Source organism: Ciconia boyciana, chromosome 8 (assembly GCF_034638445.1).
Source record: "Ciconia boyciana chromosome 8, ASM3463844v1, whole genome shotgun sequence".
Taxonomy (NCBI): domain Eukaryota; kingdom Metazoa; phylum Chordata; class Aves; order Ciconiiformes; family Ciconiidae; genus Ciconia; species Ciconia boyciana.
In genome coordinates, this window is record NC_132941.1 from 35,364,147 (window position 1) to 35,385,478 (window position 21,332).

Consider the following 21,332-nt stretch of genomic DNA (forward strand, 5'->3'; position numbering starts at 1 on the left):
TTTACCATATATGAACACATTTCATGCCTTGAAATAGAATTTCAGTTTCTGAGTGAAACTGCAAAGGATTAGAGAATGGTGAAAATACAGAGGTGTTGCTTTCTTACTGAAAAACAGACAGGGGAGAGGACCAAGTGCTGTAACAGAAAGTGGAATACCAGTTGCAGAGCAAGAGCAACCCAAGCGTTGCCTGAACACCAAGACCGACATGTCACTGTGCCAAGGTCAAGGACGGTCTGCACATTCCTCTTTTGCAGAATATCTTAGAACAGTTGCCGGTGTGAAAACAAAGAAAGAAAAAAAGAAATGAAAACTCAGGTCTGCTGGGACAAGTACAGCAAGAGGATGTCAGAATACAGGAAGATAGCTGTAGGAGACTAGCTGCTCCACAACAGCAGCAAAATTTGAGGACAACATACTGTGACCATCTGATGCAATACATTACTTTAAAGCTAGTATTATTGGGAAAAACAAAGGAAAAGTTGTTTGGGGTGTTTTCTGAGCAGCTAAGACAAAGGATAAGAACCATGATGGTTTCAAAAATAAGATACTGAATTTTGAAGCCTATCCTTGGACCACTCTGCTACACTCAGGGTTTCCCTTGGGCATTGCTTCATCTTGCTGTTTCATCTAAATCAAGTCTCAAAATAACACCTTCCTTTTTATCTTCTTGACTTTCAGTAAGAGCCGCTTCCCACTAGGGTCTTATGGGACTCTGAAGCATAAGGAGGGCCATCCCATTTGAGACTCAGATAAAACCAAATACTCCTTGAAAAGGTGGGTTCAGAATAGGAAAAAAGCAGCCAGACAGTGTCCCCTCAATACTCGTTCTTCTAGATGAGAATTACTATGACACTTGCTTCATGCCTGTAGCTTTATGTTAGGCTATCAAAGTGATACTACTTTCATATAAATACATACAAACCACATTCATCTTTAAAAAAAATTCTAGAAGCCCTTATAATCAGCAGTTCCATGTTCCTTCTTAGCTACAGGAGCCTGTCTGCCAAACAGTTAGTATTAAAACAAAAGGCACCAATTTAACAAAATTTTCATGTTATCTCTTTTATTTCTAAGGGTTATCACAATTTGCTTAGTGCTACATTATCTCACCTCATTTGTTTGTGCGTGCATTTAAAGGAATCCATCACAGTTTTTGTTTTACTTAACTTGTTTTGCTTACCTTTAAAAGAAGTTAGAGAGACTCACCTAAGCAATAATAATCTTCGCTCTCAAAACCAAGGATAAATAAGAGCAATCACCTCCAGATACTTACTTTGTTTCCAGGTGGCCTATCTGCCACATAGTCTTTGATGAATCTACTACCACAGTCAATTTTACACAGGTGTTTGCATGTCAGAGACTATTTAGAACACGTAAAAGCAGCCATGGTTCCAACTTGTTACTTTCTGGTTTGATATGCAGCACTCAGTCTCCGCTGACTAAGGTGATAAAACTATAAAACATTGTGACAAATTGACTGAATTTTACAAGCTTTCCCAAAGTGCTTTTTCATATTGTTTAAAGCTTTCCAGGGAAAACATGTTGGCAGTATTAGCTGGGCAAGGTACTGACATGCACAGCATTAAAAGGGAGCTAATATAGTGCTCTCTGTGCTAAAAAAAAAAAACATTATGCTACCAGCCTGTAAGCAATCTCCTTCTCTTTATGCATCTTGCATGGCTTGAACAGAAAGTAGCTGCAAGCATCGCTAAACAGGAGCAAGGAGAAGCATGTGTGATAAACAGCTACTCTTCAAAGCTTTCTTCCCTCTGGTATTTGAATTCTTTCACAACCTTACAATAGACAAGTACTTTGACAGGGTCCTGTTCAGGGCCTGTTTGTTTTGTACTACTTCAGGCTCTGTGCAGCACCTTGTGGTGTTCGATTACTTTCTGCACCAGCAATTACATTTTTTTGCAGCAGAGTCCTCCTCATTCTTTCTTGAGCATGGAAAAGACCTCCAGATGTCTCTTAAGATTCCTTAAGTTACAAAGGGAAGGACAAATTAAAAAAATATGTGAATGGGATAACACATTTCTGCAAATTAGGCAACAACATAAGCAGAAGCAGCTGTATGTGTGGTAGGCTCTGTTAGGACATCCTTCAGAGAGGCTTCCAAGTGCTACACTGGAATCTCAGCTCTATTTACTGATCTCTACCACACTTTTCATGAGCATTGTTATGTATTTTGACTATTGAAATATATGCTTATAATTCCAAAGGCTTAGCCAAATATGCATCCTAATTCATATTCCAACACTCAAGCTATTCTAAAGCTCTCTTCTGAAATACTCAGATGTTCACCATTTCACCAACACCACTAAACCAAAATCCTCTTCCAGTCTGGCAATACTTTGGCCTAAACAGTTTAGAACATCATTTGCTTTGTGGCATTTTTCAGCTAATTCGATCTACCATTGCTTTTTCCTACAGAAACAGATATAGAAGGTATAGATAGCAAAGCATTTAATTACTGATTGGCAAAAGCATGCTTTGTATCTTGTATTTTTCCTGAAAAAGAAAGGAATTGCAGAACAGAAAAAGAAATTACAGGTTACAGACAAATGACTTTTTGTTTTCTTTTGACTTCACTATTATCTCAGAAATATTTTTAAATCTTGACTGGCTAAAGTTTATAAATATCTTCCAAATCATATGGTCAATACATCTGTTCTTTTCATCACCAGGTTGGCCATGAATAAGGTAATCATTCTTCCAGGTAGAAATTATACTTTTTTTGCTACCTATACCCTTACTCTCTCAACTATCTGCACTTTCTCCACACCAGGGGTCACAAAAGGATTCCTACAGAAGAGAATAAGAAAAGAGTAAACTCGTTCCTTACTTCAGCCTAATACTCATGGCTCAGGAAGCCAACAGGTTTCATACTAGGGACCTGGCTATAGTTTCTATGCATTTAATTACTCTCAGTGCATTTCTCTTTCTCATTAACTTTTCCAGATTTCCCTGTATCGAAGTAAAATGTTACCTCCACAGAAATATGTAGCAAGAACGGACATGTTCTTTCAAACTTGCCGCCTACTAGTTTCACCTGATGAACCCTAGTCGTTGCATTAGAAGAAACAGTGAGCAGTTGATCCCTTTCCATGTCAGTCATGATTTTATAGACTTCTATCATATTCTGCTGCAGCTGCCTCTTTTCTAGACTGAAGAGACTTCTCTCAATTCATTTAAATTGACTCACAAAGTACTAGCGTCATGGAGAGAAGACAAGATGCCATTCTATTTCACCACCAGACAAAACAAAACTAATTAAAAATTAAATGTTTCTAGATAACATAAGCACAACTGTCCACTAGAAAAACAGATAAATTGGCAGACTGGGATGGGAAAATGAACTTTGTTTACCTTCTAGATAGCTGATTAGAACCCATCTTGTATTAAGCAAAAGCATTAGGCATGTTGTCTTAATATGTGCTTGATGACCTATTTCCAACGAGCTTTATGGTCCCCATAAAGTTACTATCATGACTGCCTACTTTGGCAAGAAGATTCCCAAAGAGGATTCCCAAATGCCAGAGAATGAATAAAGCTCTTGGCGAGTGATCAGGCAATGATATGCAGAGATAGTGTTTGGCTAGGCTAACATGACGATATGGAGCACTTCAAAATTTCTGGACACACAAGCCAAAGGCAGCTCTTAATAGCTGATGTATGCTTTTTTTTATGCTTCCTAATATAAATGAGGCATAAATGTGTGCACATACATGCCTACACAAACACAAACATATCTTCCTGCAGACAGTAATTCTTCTTGAAAGGTTGCTTTAAGTGTCTCATTTCTGATTTGAATTTGCTATTTAAATCTTTAAACTGACTTCACCACACGACTAGAGGTTCTTTGCTTCCTCCCACCACCATCAAAACAGAAAAATATTTGCAAGAAACCGAGAATGGGAATGCCTTTAGAAAATGTAAATACATTGTAGGTGGAATCATCTACTAGTATGGCAACTGACATGCCTGAGAGGAAAAAAGCACCTAATGTGAAATGTAATGTTTGTCTACAAGAAGTGTATTAATACTTGATGCTTGATGCTATTCCTTTTAAAATTATCCCCAACTTACTACATACTTGGCCATGCTAAAGGTTCTCTGAAGTTTTTTTTAAAGCCTCCTTTAGCAAAATCCAACAGCAAATCTCACTGGAGAGAGATCTGCAATATCTCTTTGGTCATTGCTAAAGTACAGAAGATAAAGGTATTGTGGGGTACTGGTGGTTGAAAAGCTGGACATGCACCAGCAATGTGCGCTCGCAGCCCAGAAGGCCAGCTGTATCCTGGGCTGCATCAAAAGAAGCGTGGCCAGCAGGTTGAGGGAGGTGATTCTGCCCCTCTACTCTGCTCTGGTGAGACCCCACCTGGAGTACTGCATCCAGCTCTGGAGCCCTCAGCACAGGAAAGACACGGAGCTGTTGGAGCGAGTCCAGAGGAGGGCCACAAAAATGACCAGAGGGATGGAACACCTCTTCTATGAAGAAAGGCTGAGAGAGATGGGGTTGTTCAGCCTGGAGAAGAGAAGGCTCCGGGAAGACCTTATAGCAGCCTTTCAGTACTTAAAGGGGGCTTATAAGAAAGATGGGGACAGACTTTTTAGCAGGGCCTGTTGCGATAGGACAAAGGGTAATGGTCTTAAACTAAAAGAGAGTAGATTCAGACTAGATATAAGGAAGAAATTTTTTACAGTGAGGGTGGTGAAACACTGGAACAGGTTGCCCAGAGAGGTGGTAGAAATCCCATCCCTGGAAACATCCAAGGTCAGGGATGGGGAAACATCCAAGGTCAGGACCCTGTATTGTAAGGTTGGATGGGGCTCTGAGCAGCCTGATCTAGTTGAAGATGCTTATTGCAGGGAGGGTTGGACCTTTAAAGGTCCCTTCCAACCCAAACTATTCTATGATTCTGTGATTGTTGAAAGCAGTGTTGTCAATGACACTGAAATAGAAGGATCCATCCAATCCAAATCCCAAGCTCCATGTTATGAACAAAACTAACCAGGCCCATGTTCCTATACACTTCCATTTTCAATTCTCTAATGATTTTTATTTTCTAGCAAGACTCATTGAAGTATAATAGGCAGGGTTACAAGCCTATCATAAGTATACTGAGTAGCTGAGAAGTACACTACTCTTATAGGAAATTTTTCTTCTAAAATTTTTCATTTCCAGTCTCAAGTCATTCCTAACAAAGCCTTTGGGAAGCCTGTGTCTTCATTTTAAATAATAAAAACATACATTCCCAAAGCTCCGAAGGAATGGCCAAGTTAAGGAAAGAACTAGTTAAGGAACTCTCATCTCTATCATAAATTGTGTGCTGTAAGTTTGTATCTGCAGAAGATGGATACTCCCTTCTTTCCCGCTATCTAGTTCCCATTGTAGGATCTGCAGAGCTTGGAATTACTATGTTACTATGAACTTCTCAGAATCTTTAAATACAATAATAAAAATAAAAAGATGCCTCTGTCCTTTGTGATCATAACTCAACAAATGATGAATATTGTTCTCCAAATAGGACCTTAGGGGGCAAATTCAGCTCAGCCGTACGTGCGTTTAAGTGTATGGAGTAATTCCAAGAATAAATTTGTCCCACTATCCAGAAAGGTACTTGCTTTATTGAATTAGTAGAATCGAGTGCACTCATCCTGTCCACAGATCCATTAGTCAGTAGTTATGGCAGGCCATAAGCAAAATCTATTACTAGCACATTTACTGAAATGCAGTTTTTCACTGTCATAATCACTAGCCACCGTCTTAAGACTACTAGATCCTACTGAAAAAACCAAAGACCCAGTTTTAATTTCAACTTCAAAAAGGTGATACTCATGCAGGGTTAAAGAGAATTAAAGAAAATCTCACTAAAAAGGTTCATGTTATCAAAGCCATTTCCTTATTTCAGGATAATAAAAAGCAGAAGCTTCCCTGCTGGATCTATGTAAAATTCTCTGTGCCACGGTGACAAGTGGTGGCCAGGCACTGAAGCAGAATTAACCAATTAGCAGTGTCTTCCATCTGGTACAGCCTGGACTTGCTGCCTCTCCACACCTCACATTACCATGACGGAAACTTCTAAAGAGACATCTTTAGCAAGAAAGCATCTGACTCTCTGAAACGTCTTTCTTTTAATCTCTTCTATGCACAAAACCAAACATGGTCATTTCAGAGGGAGCCAGAGCATCCAGAGTTGGCCCATTCTCACCCTGAAAGGGTTTTTTTATGTAGGCTTTGCTGCAAGTCGATCCACATATTCTTCAGCTCTGACAAGTAGAATACCAACATGTATCCCTTTGAGAAATGCAGTGGGTCAAGACAAATGGTTTTAAATTACTGAAGAAAATAGAAACTAACAGACTTTAACATAAATACATCAAATTTGACATAATCAAGATTTCACTAATTATTCATCACAAGAAACTAATAGAAGATTCCAGCCTAACAATTTATCCTGGTTTTGGCTGGGATAGAGTTAATTTTCTTCCTAGTTGCTGGTATAGTGCTGTGGTTTGGATTTCAGTATGAGAATAATATTGGTAACACACTGATGTTTTAGTTGTTGTTAAGCAGTGCTTACACTAAGTCAAGGACTTTTCAGCTTCTCATGCTCTACCGACGAAGAAGGCTGGAGATGCAGAAGAAGCTGGGAGGACAGCCAGGACAGCTGACCCCAACTCCCCAAAGGGCTATTCCATACCATATGATGTCATGCTCAGTATAGGAACTGGGGGAGTTGGCTGGGGAGCAGCAATCGCCGCTCGGGGGTGGCTGGGCATCGGTCAGCAGGTGGTGAGCAGTTGCATTGTGCATCACTTGTTTTGTACACTCTTTTATCATTATTATTGTTGATGATGATGTTGTTGTTGTTGTTATTATTTTCTCTTCCTCTGCTGTCCTATTAAACTGTCTTTATCTCAACCCACATGTTTTACTTTTTTTCCCGATTCTCTCTGCCATCCCATGGGGGAGGTGGGAGCGTGAGTGAGCGGCTGTGTGGTGCTTAGTTGCCAACTGGGGTTAAACCACAACACAAATCTGGATAATAAACTCTTGTGCTCAGAAGACAGCAGAAGCACAAGCTTCCTGCAGTGCCAATTTTGCACTGCTGTCAACTTAGAAAGGTATCTTTATGTTTGAAAAAGTAGATTCCATATTTACACTGGCTTTCGTCATTGCTCAAATTGCTAATCTGCATATTAATTATTAAAGACAAGCCAGTAACATGGATAAAAAACACACAGGAAACTGGACTGCTGGCCAAACAGCAATCTGGTAGCAAGGTTTCGCAATTATTCTTACTCATGCAGAATCTGAAATGGAGATCTGAAGATTAAAAACTTCAGTGCCTCATCTCTTAAGCCACCTATCTCCCTCACAACTTGCATGATCTGAAACGGAACTCAGTCAAATGAAGCGTTCATGTCTCTGCTGAAAGAACAACAAGCCTATAAATCAAAGGCTCTTCGCTGTGTCTGCAATTTGCAACATTTCAGTAGTCTCTTCCAGCTCTAAGGATGTGATATTTAAGCCTCGCACACAGTTTGTTCTGTGGTGCTAGACAAGATCACTGCAATGCAGCTGATATGAAGGCATGGGAACGTGCTTAACAGAAATCACATCACTCCTTGCACTGCACATGGACTCCAGCAAACTGGGAGAGTTAATCCTCCGTTCTTTAAGTAAGAGCAGAAACACAACCCAGGCTAATTTTGTATCTATTTATTTTCTTATTATCATCATCATCATCATCATCCAATCTATTTTTCAGCAATAAATAAGCATGGACTGAGTGTAGCAAAGCTTCTGCTACTACTATAGCTATCATTAACTATTTTTTAGGTAGATTATCATTAAGGAAAAGTAAATAACAATGAAATTCCTAAAAGCAGCTTTCTCAGTGGTGACAAGATACTGAATTGTTTTCATTAATGTATATTAAAATATAAGCAGAATTTTATTTATTAGCATAAAACTCAAGTTTAAATATATGATTCTCAGGCACAAATAGATTTGGTATTTGAATCAAGTAAGTATACAAAGAGAGACTGTGTTTTCTGCCTATGACAGAACAGCTTTCTAACCTGTTAAGTTTGTAAATCTTGTACATAAAATTTAGTAACAAATATAACAATGACAAAGCCTTGCCTATTCAAAAACAGAAATACTAGGAAATAACACGTTTGCAATTTAGTGGCTATAAACTGTTCACCAGAGTTTATTTGTCTTCTGAAACTACATAGTTTTGTATATGTACATATGTACATTTCTGTGAATGACACACATTAAATTTAGGAGGTTGGAAGAGCTATTTCCCAGTTTTGATTTTTTTTAGAATAACTTGGGGGGGGGGGGGGAAGGGAAATTGGGAAACTTGTCCAATACCTTCTGCTTGAAAAATATTTTGGTGGTTTGGAAGGTTTATGAGATGTCTAGAAACAGAGATGCCTTTTCTCCAAAAAAACATGATTATAGCACTTTGCTGGGTCATAGGAAGCTCAACATCCTCCTCCATCTTCTCAGGACACACACACACACATATAAACAGTAATTAGATCCACCTTTTGATCCAAATCTTCCATTTCCCAGGTTTATATCTTATCACTGAGACCCCGTATATTCAGGGGTGGGCTTGTCTCAAAAAAATCATTGAGGAAAAAGGAATGAAGGTTTGGACAATCATCTTGAAAGTGGAACATGAATTTTCCTGCAGAACCTTACATTTTCTCTAAACTTATTTTATAATCTTAGCATATTCTAGATAAAAACAAGGATGTAATTTTAGAGGACTTACACAAGACATCAGCGCTATAAACTTAAATTATTCTTACTCTTTCTAAAAGCTTTAGTGTTTTCTGATACGTTCTATTAGTTTTAGTTCTTTTTTTTTGCTTGTTCCCTGTCAACAATTCTGCAGGAGCAAGGGAAGTAAAAAATATAACATCTGAAAATAAAGCTTAGATTTCAGACTAAATTACCAGATTCAGTACAACACAGATGCAATCCAAAGAAAGAGAAAGACTTGGGATTACATCTGCAGTGATTTGCCAGATGAACTTATAGTAACTACTTATAAAAGAAAAAGAGTTGCTGGGGAAAGGAATAGATTTAAATCAAAGCCAAGAAGTAGGTCAGCTACTAGGTTAGGTATGAAAGTATGTACAATGACAACAGATCCACTGCTGTGTTCAGAGAGCAGGCTCTCTCTGTCTAAAAGTAAGACTGACTCTGGAGGCTCATTGCTGGTCACTTTGCCTCTAGGGAAGAGACTGGTCTTCAGAGTCCAAGCAGAAAAGCAGCACTACCACCAGAGCTGGACTAAAAGCTCACCTTTTTTCCAGGACAACAACATATACAGAGCAGATGCCTGTTCCAATCAGGAGAAGAAATATACACCAAACCACATTAAAAATCATCTTTTATTGAAGATGCAACATTTATCTCTTCTTTTTTTTTTTTTTTTCTAAAAAAAAGCAATGTTCACAAAATGGGATGAGGGACAGGTGAAGAGTAGCAACCCATGAAACTGCTGGTAGCCAACACACAGAAAGGAGATCTTCACTGCTATGCAAAAGATTTGTTTGTTGGTAAGATTTCACCATTCAGCTACCAAGTCTGTTTTTTTTCTATGAACATGGGAAAATATCACCCCTGAGCAATCCTGAAGGAATGGGGAATTCTCTCTACTCAGGACAAGCTATTATTAGTTTTGGTTTTTAAAGCAGTGTGACTGCATAAATTTGCATTTTTCTAGTGTGCATACAATGCTTCATTTTATAAGACACCAATGACACTCTTGAGGGAAGGGAAAAAAAAAGGAATAGTATTGTTATGAAACAATAAAATACTGTTTAAAAAAACACAACCAACCAAACAAACAAGTAAAAACCCCACATGCCCAAGAATTTTTTCCTATCAAGCTACACTAAACCCTTTTCAAGGATGCCTGGAAAAATGATATCCAAAGATTTTTATTTATATTCAAACAGTGTGAATACACTATCAATGTTCAAAAGGCAAATGCTTTGTTAGATACATTTAATAGACTTAAAGTGCTGAATATATCTCAAATAATTTTTAAAAGGATTTTGATGACCTTACTCTGAGTTGCATATTGCTCTACAAATAGTTCCTTTGACAGGTTAGACTGCGCTTCCGTCACACAGACATTTATCCTTTACCTGAAGGCACACAGGAAAATGTAGTTGTCAATAAAAAGTTAATATGGAGGGCAGACATATGACCATCTAGAGGTAAATTGGGACTACCTGGTCATAATCCTTACAACAAAAACATATCCTCTAAGACACTGTCAAAACAATAATACTTCGTAAACATACAGAGGCTGCAGTAACGCAAATCATATTTGGCAGGGTTGCCCCAAGGTTTGTTCACCAACACTGCTATGCTTCTGAACAAGCCTTGACATAACCCTGAAGTTTCAGCCATACTAAAGAGTATTCAAATGAAAAACGAAAGCATAAGTCAATTGTGAAAAGCTGCTTTGAAAACACACTGGTGCTCCGAAAACAAATGAGGCAAACGAAGAGATGAGGAGAGGCAACTGACCAAAACTGAAAACTTTTTGCTAAGAAAAAGCTAATTTTACTGAATCGGAATCTTTTACAAGAAAACAGCAATGCCACCGAAACTTTCAGTGGAAGAACACTCATCAGTCTCCACCTATCTCACTTGGCACTCCACGGTGCTGGTACATTTAAACCACCCCTGCAAAATTTGAGAGCATACTCCAAAAACTTGGTATCTGATAAAATTCTCCCCAAAATCAATAGGGAAGGGGAAGAAGGAAGGAAATATTTCTTGTATACCCCATTTTCTGCCCCTTGTATGCCCCTATTTCAGTTTTGCAGAGAAAAGGAGTTTAAAAAGGAACAGAGAACACAACTTAATCGCTGTATAGCTCTAATTTTGTCCTCCCAACAACTCACAAAACTCCAAATATTCTAACTTTTTGGATGAATATAGCTTTTTTAGACTCGGCATCTAAATAATGAATACATTGTTAGAACAATTACTACTTATGGCTGTATACACTTACTAGGTTTAGAAAAAGCCCTGCAAGACCCCTGAATACATGCTCCATTCTTGTCTAATTCTGTAATTTCCAGAATATCCAATAAGGCCCCATTAAACTGAAGCCCTTGTTGAAATAAAAAATAGTAATTTGAAAACAAATGAAGGTCCTGAAGGTTATACTGTATCCTAAGGAAGACATTCATGTGCACAGCCACAGCTCCTAGAAGAATCAAATTCAAATTCCCACTTTTCTTACTTGGAAGAGGAACATAAATACAAGAAATAACTGAGCATAATAAGCTGAAGAAATAAGCAAACAATCTGAATCCAGGAATTGAGTTAATTTCTACAGCCACGTTTCATTAAACTTACAAGTACTAGAAATTGCTTATGTAACAAACTCTTTGGGTAACTAGGAAGACTCAATGGGGATTTTTTTGGGGGGTGGGAGGGTGTTTGCTTTTTTCCATTACACTAACCTGCTTATTATGATTTTGTTCATAGATATTTTTAATTTACTGAAGTTCTTTGGCAAAACAGTTTGAAATACAGTGTCTTTCCATCAACTTCCATTGCTTTTGGAATAATGTGTTTGCAAGTAGTATTTGAACTATGATAGCACACAAATATTCCATGGAGAACCAGAACTAACCTTGTTGTGCTTTATATTCAGCACAAAGCATAGACTTATTAAATATCTCCGACCATGACAGATTTCAACCCCAGCATCCTGCTTTTCCCTCATGAATGAATCTCCAACTTAAGTCCCTGGGGTCTGTACTCACCTAAATAGCTCCAGCTGGTAATACTTACTTTACAGATTCGAAAAGAAAATTCTCCTGTTGCTCTGTGAGCCAGGATAAATATTACACATACAAACTTTACTACACAGCTGCATATGCCCATGAGTTGCTGGATTTCTTCTTACAATCCTACAAGCAACCCTAAATTATCAAATCAATCTCTGTCTTCACAAATCAAGCATGCAACAACAGCATCTTAACAGTACAGATTTAAACATGAAAAAGTATCTTTTGACAAGATCCAAGATGAAAATACACATGGGAATATATAAAAAAGTAATTCCTGTATTTTAAAACTTGTAGTGCATTGTCAAAAAGTTAGAAGCTAACCTAAAACTCAAGCTATCAAAATCCTCATACGTAAGAGAAGTCCTGATATGTGGAAGTCTTATTTGAAAATCTCAGAGCCCTCTACTAGAATGACCACTGAGAAAGAAATTAATAACAGACAACTAAGTGTTAGATCCATGTAATTACACTTTTAAGACCTATTATAGGTGTTGCTATATCAGATAGCTGCCCTCACAGGGAGGAAAAGGTCACATTCCTGTCTTCTAGTTTATTAATACTACACAAATAAATATTTGAAAAGAGCATGAATATTTGATTGCCTATGCAACATTGGTGCCTTGGGCTTTTTACTACTGAATATATTAGGTCTGAACTTTCAAAATCATGTGAAGAAAGGAGGTGAAATCACAAATGGCTTGGGAATACACAAAGACAGAAGAGAGAAAACTAGACAGCAAGGGACCTTAAAGCAAAAGAAAATCCTTCATTTTTGGCAGTTGATGTATATTACATGAATTAGTATGCAATAGTACCCAGAAACACTAGCTGAAGTTACAGTCACCTCATTTTAAGTACTGTTTATCATAGGAGACAGTCCTAGCTCAGACAACTTAGTGTCTCAATAGGTAAAAGAAATTATCTCCATTTATAGAGCTGCATGTCAACAAGAGTCAGAAATAGCATTCCATTAGCACAGAGCTCACAAAAGCAAGGGGAGAGTCACAGCCTGTGTTAAACACATGGTATATATTAAATGGCTTACAATAATTAGTGGTTAGGATTTCTTTTAAATAAATAAAATAAAAATGCACCATATAATGAAACGCCTCTTCAACAAAGCAAACACACCAGAGAATCTAGTCAGCTCTACAGAATTTACTGCATGCTAACAGCATATCTGCATATTGGTACATGGCTTTTAGCAATATCACATTGGTATTATTTGTAATACAACAAAAAGGTAATAATGACATGGACCGATATTTCCCCCAGACTTCGAACGGAATCTCTTTCCATTCTATGGCAGGTGAAGTCAGTTCTCTTCCAAATAAAGGTGGTGGTTTCTTTTGTTTGTTTTTTGAGGCAGAAGAAGGGGACAAGGAGAAGGGGAGAACAGAAAAGAAGAGGAAGTTATTTTAGAACAGGAATTGGGCTTCTCAAGGCCTCAGTCTATTGTGTCTTATCTATATTCTGTACTACATTTTAAGAACTAAATTATAAAACATTAGTATTCACACATGGCACAGCATTTACTGCAAGCTAAACTATTTCTTTAAAACAAGATAATTAAAATGAGTTGTGGTAAGCATGAAATGCCTATGAAATCTTTCTATAAATGCTCACAGAGCTTGCCCTTGGACACAAGCTCATGACTGACAATGAAAGCCACCCTGGCTATGCAAAGAACTAAAACACTTGTGTAATTTTCTGACAACAGAGGTTATTGAATTAAAGTGACTCATTACTAGCGTTTCCCCTTTTGAAGTTATTTCTAATTTGGTTTGAATGCTCCAAAGGAAAGAATGGTAGACTAGCCAGAGGTGAGGCTTTCAATAAACTACATGTCTCTTCTAAAACAGACTAGTAGAGTTTCACTGTACAACTACATGGACTCATTTAGTATCTCAGTTGGTGCAGTGAGATACTGAGGACTTTTCACTCCCTGGGGAACAAATCCACACTCTGAAATGACAGAATGAAGGGACAGCATTTCACAATACAATCACCTGATGTGACACCATTCACAGTTTCTGCTGAAGACTTTGGTCTCATGCAGAATAGCTGCCAGCATTGCAGGCAAGCCTGAGACATATGAGCAAAATTTTGAGGGTAAGCTTGCACAGAGTATCATCTGAAACTTGCCCATACAGCAACTGACTCTAGCCAATGTGGCTGGTACCTAAGCAACAAATTCACTGATGGATTGTTGAAGAAAAGCAAGTGGTTATCAGACTACTCAATTGTTAGAGGCTCATAATCTTTCCTTTAGAGATATATCGTTATGAAGGCATGTTACAAGAAGCACACCAGGGGACAAATCTAACCACAATCCTGGAGCTTTTCAGAAATCACAGATCAAGCGTTTATAGCCCCAACACCACAAAAAAATACTGTGTATGTTCTCTTTCAGTAACTGTCATCACCAATGGTTCAAGTGGCCCAATTTGAACCATGGGGAATTCAAACACTGTTGCCTTATAGAAAGTAAAATTTGACATTTACTTATTTTAAAACAACTCAATTACTTTCCTGTAATACTGAATAACTGACATAAAGGAAAAAATTGTGTTCCACTGTAACTGGTTAAGGATGACCATCAGCAAAGCATAGTTCTTGGGAGACAGACCTTTACTTTCAAATACTGAAATCGGCAACACAATGTTTAGAGATAATGTTTTGATCATGAAATGTCTTACTTTAAAAAGCTATTTATGCAGCTGACTTCTGAACAAATTTTCTTACATAAAATAACAACATGTGGTAGTCCACTGCCTTAGAACTATCACTACAGGAAACCATTTAGTTTTAAACTTTTAAAAGTTCTTGAAGTACATAGCACCTATTACATTTATTTCTTCTCTGTAAAACTCTGGATGATTAGGTAAAAACTGTAGCACATACTGGATGACAAACAGTCTCTTTCAAGTCTCATGACATGGAGAGAGTGAGGAGGAGCACATAATCGACTTCCTTATGGCAATGCAATCCAAAATATCCCATGGTTGCCCCTAGTGATCTCAAACACAAATGGATCTGAGCAAGAAGGGTGATGCCATATGCCTGTGGCACTTGAGACCACAAAGCTCCCTGTGCATAATAAATCTACCTAATACCATACTCAGGAATTCTTCCTTGACAGAAAAAAGGAATGGAGCTACTCAAGCATGAGCCCATATATCCACATGAGGTCCTAAAAATACCCAAATACTCCTGAATGGTCAATGATATTGCAGATTGCTAACAGGTTTAAATAATCAATATAGACAACTGGCATTAGTCCATTAACCAGAAGAAATCAATAACAATATGAGAACTTAAATGGCATTTAACATACAGAGGGAGGCCTAAGCCAGCCTGAAAAGGGTAAAGGAAATCTGAGGACTCCAGGTAACATCAGATGAGAGTTGCCTTAGAGTCATCAAAAAATTCAGCAGCGAAGGAAAACATTCGTGATAGGGCAGTATATGTTTAAGTGTATCAGGAGATGATTTTTGAGCTTTCACTTATTACTTATATCAAGGTAACTTTCACTTTTTTTTCCTGGAAGAATCTTTTGATCAATAAGAACTGATGCACTCTCCTCTAAAACCTTGAATAACCCATGAAAGGTAAAAATATAACCCCACATTCTCCAGAGCTCAGCAACAGAGACCTTTATTTATTACATTAGCCAAGATATTCCAAAAGTAAACAGACACTCAATTAATACGTAATTTAGAAGAGATCAATTTTTAGGAAGTACACATCACTTATTTGAGCACCAAAACTTTCACCAGTGCTTTGCCCTCTGGCTGACACAATAGAACTCTAAAGCATCAAGTCTGTCTACCAGCCACCACAAACATATTTATTAGATTAGATTTATTAAATGCTTATCATCTTAAGTGAGTCAAATTCTTACATAAAACCACATTAAAAATTGCAGCAGAGTGAAAGCATGTTTCAGAGTGGTCAATGTATTACAAAGCCAACGTAAGCCAATTCTTGTAACAAACTTGACAGTTGTGTCCTCTCTGATTTTAGAACAACAGAAGCAATAGGGCTGTTACCACCACTGGAAGCCTATTCCACTATGCAAAACTTGCATGCTCTTTTTTTACTTTGAATTTCACTTTGCTTAATTCTGTCTTCAAATGGCATTTATATTGTCAAATGCTAATACGAAACAAGCTCTCAGACTATACACAGTAAACTTTTTCACAATGCTTTTTTTCTCCCCTAAACTTTCTTAAGTCATTCCAGAAGATTTGAGGTTTTTCTATACACTTTAAGAAATTCTTATTATTTACTATGGCAATATAGGATAATGAAAAATGGAAACCTCTTGAAGAGAAACTCCATTAAGAGCACTTAATCAAATCAACCCTTTTTGTTACCTCATCTGAGATTAAGAGCAGCATGCTTCAGTACAAAATTCACAGCCCAACCTCATAGCCTCCTGGACAACACTGAAGAAACTACCAAAGTAGAGGAGGAGGCTTTGGGCACCATGCCCTGGCAGCAACATGAAGCCTGGACCAAAACAAACTGTAACAAAACATGACATTGATAGTTGGTGGGCCCGTTAAGGTCCTGCCTGTTTTCACAGATGAAACTCCTGCTTATTTCAACAGCGCAAAGTCACCACTGGAAGGAAAAAAAACCCAAAGATGACAGTGTTACGTGTACATCTAAAATGCAAGGAAATAGGAAAGCAAAAGTTTCATGGATACTATTTTCTCTTACTATGAATATTGAATTCAGTAATGATCAGCTATGAAGTCATTTAATCAAATATTCTGCAAACTCCTTTTTCATTCCTTAAGTTCATCAGAGCTTAATCATAATAAATTGTGTGAAACTTCATAGTAAATAACTACACATATAATTTTATATCTTCCATTACATGATATAAACAAAAAAATGGCAATTTAGCTATATGACAAGTGGTCTAGAAATAGTCATTGGTGAAGACCTGATAAGAAGTTCTTGGAAAATACTGGTGTTTATAAATTGAATGGCTGCACATGCTAGGGTTTTACAGAATGTAGAAAAGAAATTTCATGTCTTTGTGACTCCTGATATTATTCTAAGTAATGAAAAAATATTATATAAATAGAAAATGCAGAAAAAATGTTGAGTAAATGTTCAGAATATGAAATAAAGGTAATCTGTATTGTTACTGTAGTTAAAATAACAGAACAAGTACTAACAAAAAGTTTCAGCTGAGAGTATAATGAAACTGAGATTGACGAGTAGCAGGTGGTCATAAAGACAGTATCATGCAATACCTGATATATACTAAGACAAAAAGAATGCAAAACATATGTATAATTTGACAGCAATAACTTAATTCTGTCCTAGAGTTTTGCTTTTTATTAAAGGACCTTGTTTAGGAAGCATTTTGACTCTGAGTTTAGCTAATCATTTACATAAATATCTTCTCAGAGAAGGGAACTTTTCTCACTTGTGTTCAAAATTAATGAAAAACATTGATGAAAAACATTTTAAAATATGTAAAAAAATTAAGTAGTTATAAGGAGAAAAGCATGTGGGATAATAAAAGAATTTGTTTTAGATCTTGTCATCACTTAACATCTGATATAAGACTGGATGAAAAAAAAGGTTAAGGACATTAATTGGTAAATGGGAATGTGCAATAAACAGGAGTGAGGAAGGTAGGAAAATATTTTAAAAAAAAAACAAGAGACACATGAAATAAGTGCAAAAAATTTACAGCTGGGAAAAGAGAACAATCTATGAATCAGGGAAACAAATAATTCCCAACTTGAGTAGCACTGGAAAGGCGAAACTTGAAAAAATGTGCTGAGACTCTAAGGATCATTGGGAAGAAACAAAGTGGTTCCGAGCTTGACAAGCACTATGATAGCAGAAAACGCCAATGGAATTTGGACTAAGCTGTCCGTCTGGGAATAGCTTTGGGTTAGTGACTTCATTAGGTAGCTCTTCCCTGATGGTTAGAAGGATGAGCATTGGTGCTGTTGCAGATATTTAAGCTGTGAAGCCTAAGTTAATACTGAGGGAAGAGCTGTAATGACATTTTGCAGTCCAGAGCAAGGCAGGAATCTTCCAGTTTCAGCCATCCTCCTGCCAGGCCAACTGGAGTTGCACCTCTGGCACCCAGGATCTGTACAAGAGACAGGATTTGTGCCTTACTTGAATAGCTCCTAGCTATTTTCAGTAGATATTTCAGGTACAAATTTGGCCAAGCAGATACTGAAGCAATTGAGAGACTTTCTTTCAGGAAGACATTGTAAAGACAGTATATTTAAACTACAAAACTGAACACATTTTATCCTGATTTGCACTTTAAATACCTTTCAAGATGGGAAAAAAGGTGCTTTGATTCTTCTACAGTATTGTTAAAATATTTGTTGAAAAAGCTCAGTTTTCTGTTAATGTGAGAAAGGTCTTTGGCAAGATTTTCTTCTCTCCACACCCCAGATTTTCTTCCCTGATAATGTCAAGGACTGTTCCCTCATATGAGTAAGTGTCATTGCACTGCCTGATACTTCTCACAGTGTGTAAGCTTTGAAACTTAAGACAGTGAAGATCACGGTGTAATAGAGATTGTGCACTCTGCGAAGAGGGTAGGCAATAAAATCCTTTGCTAAGAAAAACAACTAGAAATTCAGCTCAGTACAATTTGATTGGAAGGAGAAGCACTTTATCTTTCTGTGCAAATTAATGGCTTAACTGAACCATGTTTAGCTCAGATGTTAAGAGCAGTGCATTAATCCTCTGAACAATTTAAAAGCCCTAAACACTCCAGAACTGACTTCTAAGAAAGCTACCAACAATATCGATAAATCAACAATATATATACATGAAGAACATTGACTGTATTTTTGTCTTAAAATTTCATCTCGGAACTGGTTTAGATTTTGTAATGTCAGTCTTATGCACACAGAAGAAGTCATTTTTCCTTCCTTCCAATGAGTAAGGTTTGATTTCTTCAGGACAGGAATAAAACACAACCTCCTGGTCCTTGAGACCTGCAGCACACCCAATGGGATTCATTTCAGTGATCATTATTTTACACAGTGTGCCAGGCAATTGTTCTGACTAAGCCTGGCCTAGGAAACTGTGCTGGGACAGGGAATAAATGGCAGGGAATACTTTGCCTCAAGATCAGGTTCTAAGTGACTTGTCTAGATATGTAACACACTGCAATATTATTTTTTCCATCAGTATAATGAATGGCTTCCCCCAAAAAAAAAGGAAAAAAAAATCCTTGAAAATATACATCTGAGTTATTATATAGCTGCTTACAAGAAATGTTAACTCACCTACCAACACCTATTCCATCTTTATTAAGACATTCTAAAAAGCAAACTTTTTCTCTATAAAGCACTGGTCCTGAGAAAGACGCAGTTCTCTTTCTCTTCTTCTTGTCTAAATACTGAAACTGAATTTTTTTCTGAACAATTGTTACCATTTTAAAATGTCTAATCACCAACTTAAAAAAAAAAAAAGTTTTCTTTTCATAAGGGAAGAAAATTATTTATCATCTGAACTCTTCAGAGATTCACAAAGAAGCAGAGAATCTTACTAAGTATAAATTAAAGAAGAAACAAACAACTCTATCAAATTGGCAGCATGTCCAAACTCACAGCGTGTTATTAAATTAAGTCAGTGACATTTAAATGAGTGCACCTGTATGCATACAAAAATAATTTCCTAATTAATTAGCTCTGTAGCTCTTGGTGCCCTAATAGGTCAAAAGTACATTAATTATATCCAAATGAACAGAAATCTTTTACAGGTGGCCACAAAATCAGTGAATATATCTTAACAATTCTGATTCCTGCACTAGGAGATAAGGTCACATATTCACTTATCATATTTTTCAGGTGTAGAAAATATCATTGGAGAGAAGATGCTATATTATTATTACACACATGGCACTGTACAGACACATAAGACAGCACTGACCTGGACAGAGGGAGCTGCACACTAGTGGAAATAGGTATAGCTATGTGTTTTGAATAGCAGCATATTGAGAAAGGAAGAGAGTGTGTCAGGAAAGAGCCCAGAGCTGGAAGAGGATGGGGGAGGCAGGCCTTGGAACTGAGGAGGAATCTGGGGAGAGTTTGATAAACACAGAGAGCTGCAGACATGGTGATAAAACCCTCAATTACTGAAAAAATCACTTAGCAGAAAGGATGCTAAATGTTAATCAAGCATCTGTACAGCCTTGCGCTGGCATCCTGTTAGAGTATCTCTGCAGATCATGCGCATCTATTTGACCAAAATATATTCTCTGAGTTCTATATTTACAAAATAGAACAACAAGTCAAAAATTATTGGATGATCCAAACCCGTTTTAAAGACTGAAATCCCATTTTTATTTGAATTTAAAGGAGGGAATTCACATTCAAACAAAACATCTATTCGATCATATTTCTATCTTTCTCCAAAACAAACCTCTTTCTTCAACTTTCATCAATTTTCAACTGAAGAAGCAATAAACTGGAATAGGAACATCCCCCGAAAGTTCCTGTAAAAAGTCCTGTATCTTTTTATATTTTTTTGGTTTTATAAAGAGACAGTGACAACAAAAATATCTGGAATCAGAACATCCGTGCACTTAAATGAGGAATTATAAGTGAACGTCCCTGATATCCTGACAATCTGTGTACTTCCAGGAGGCTTAGAAAAAAACTGTAGCCAGGATAGCTAATTCTTAAGTACGAATACAGCTTAGAGGAGCATCGTGCTTGTGTTGCTTAATCTTTCCATAACTTCCAACAATTGTTTAATCTCTCTATTGCAACAGACAACCTACATGAAGGTGCAGATACTGCACACTTTATCTTCAGGAGGGAAATGAAAAAGAAGGAAGAGCACAATATCTGAAGAACTGGTGAGTATCTCTCAATAGCAATAACTATACAACAACAAACAGATCTAAGTGCAATTATTTTGGTGTTAATATTTTGTTTATTAGTTCTTTAAGTAGTTAAAGTACATGTACTTCTTTATTTCAAATCAGGTGTGTTATCAAGTCAAATTCTTACAATACAGTTTTTGTGACTGGCCTAGGCCTGGATATTACACCTTTGCTGCTGTATCAAATCTAGACTGTTAGTTATTTGCAGGAATGGTGAGGGTTTTCAGAAGAGAAGAAGGTGGTATTCCCAAGGGTAACTAAGAAATTTGATTGCCATTCAAATAACAATAAAGGCACTGGCTAGGTAACATACAGTGCCACTACTGATTTAAACATGTACCATTTGGTTGCACACATTAGGTGAGCTAAACTTTCAATTAAAGAAACCCTGTGATCTTACTAGAATTTTACTATACTCTACCATAACTGCTTATTCTTTCATCTGAGGCATAAGGTGAATGGTTCCAAAGACAGAGTGAGCCGACATTACCTACATTATGTGACAAGTCTCAGCTACTGAATGGGTAGACATCAACCACTGTTGTACAGATTTCCCAAGCTGGGCAGGAAGCTAGAA

The 21,332-nt window shown here is 37.2% G+C and overlaps 1 protein-coding gene across 7 annotated transcripts in view; it reads right to left on the reverse strand.

Moving 5' to 3' along the window:
- The window catches only part of GRID1 (glutamate ionotropic receptor delta type subunit 1), a 558,755-nt gene that overhangs the window by 455,025 nt on the left and 82,398 nt on the right, over nucleotides 1–21,332 (reverse strand). The window lies entirely within an intron of this gene.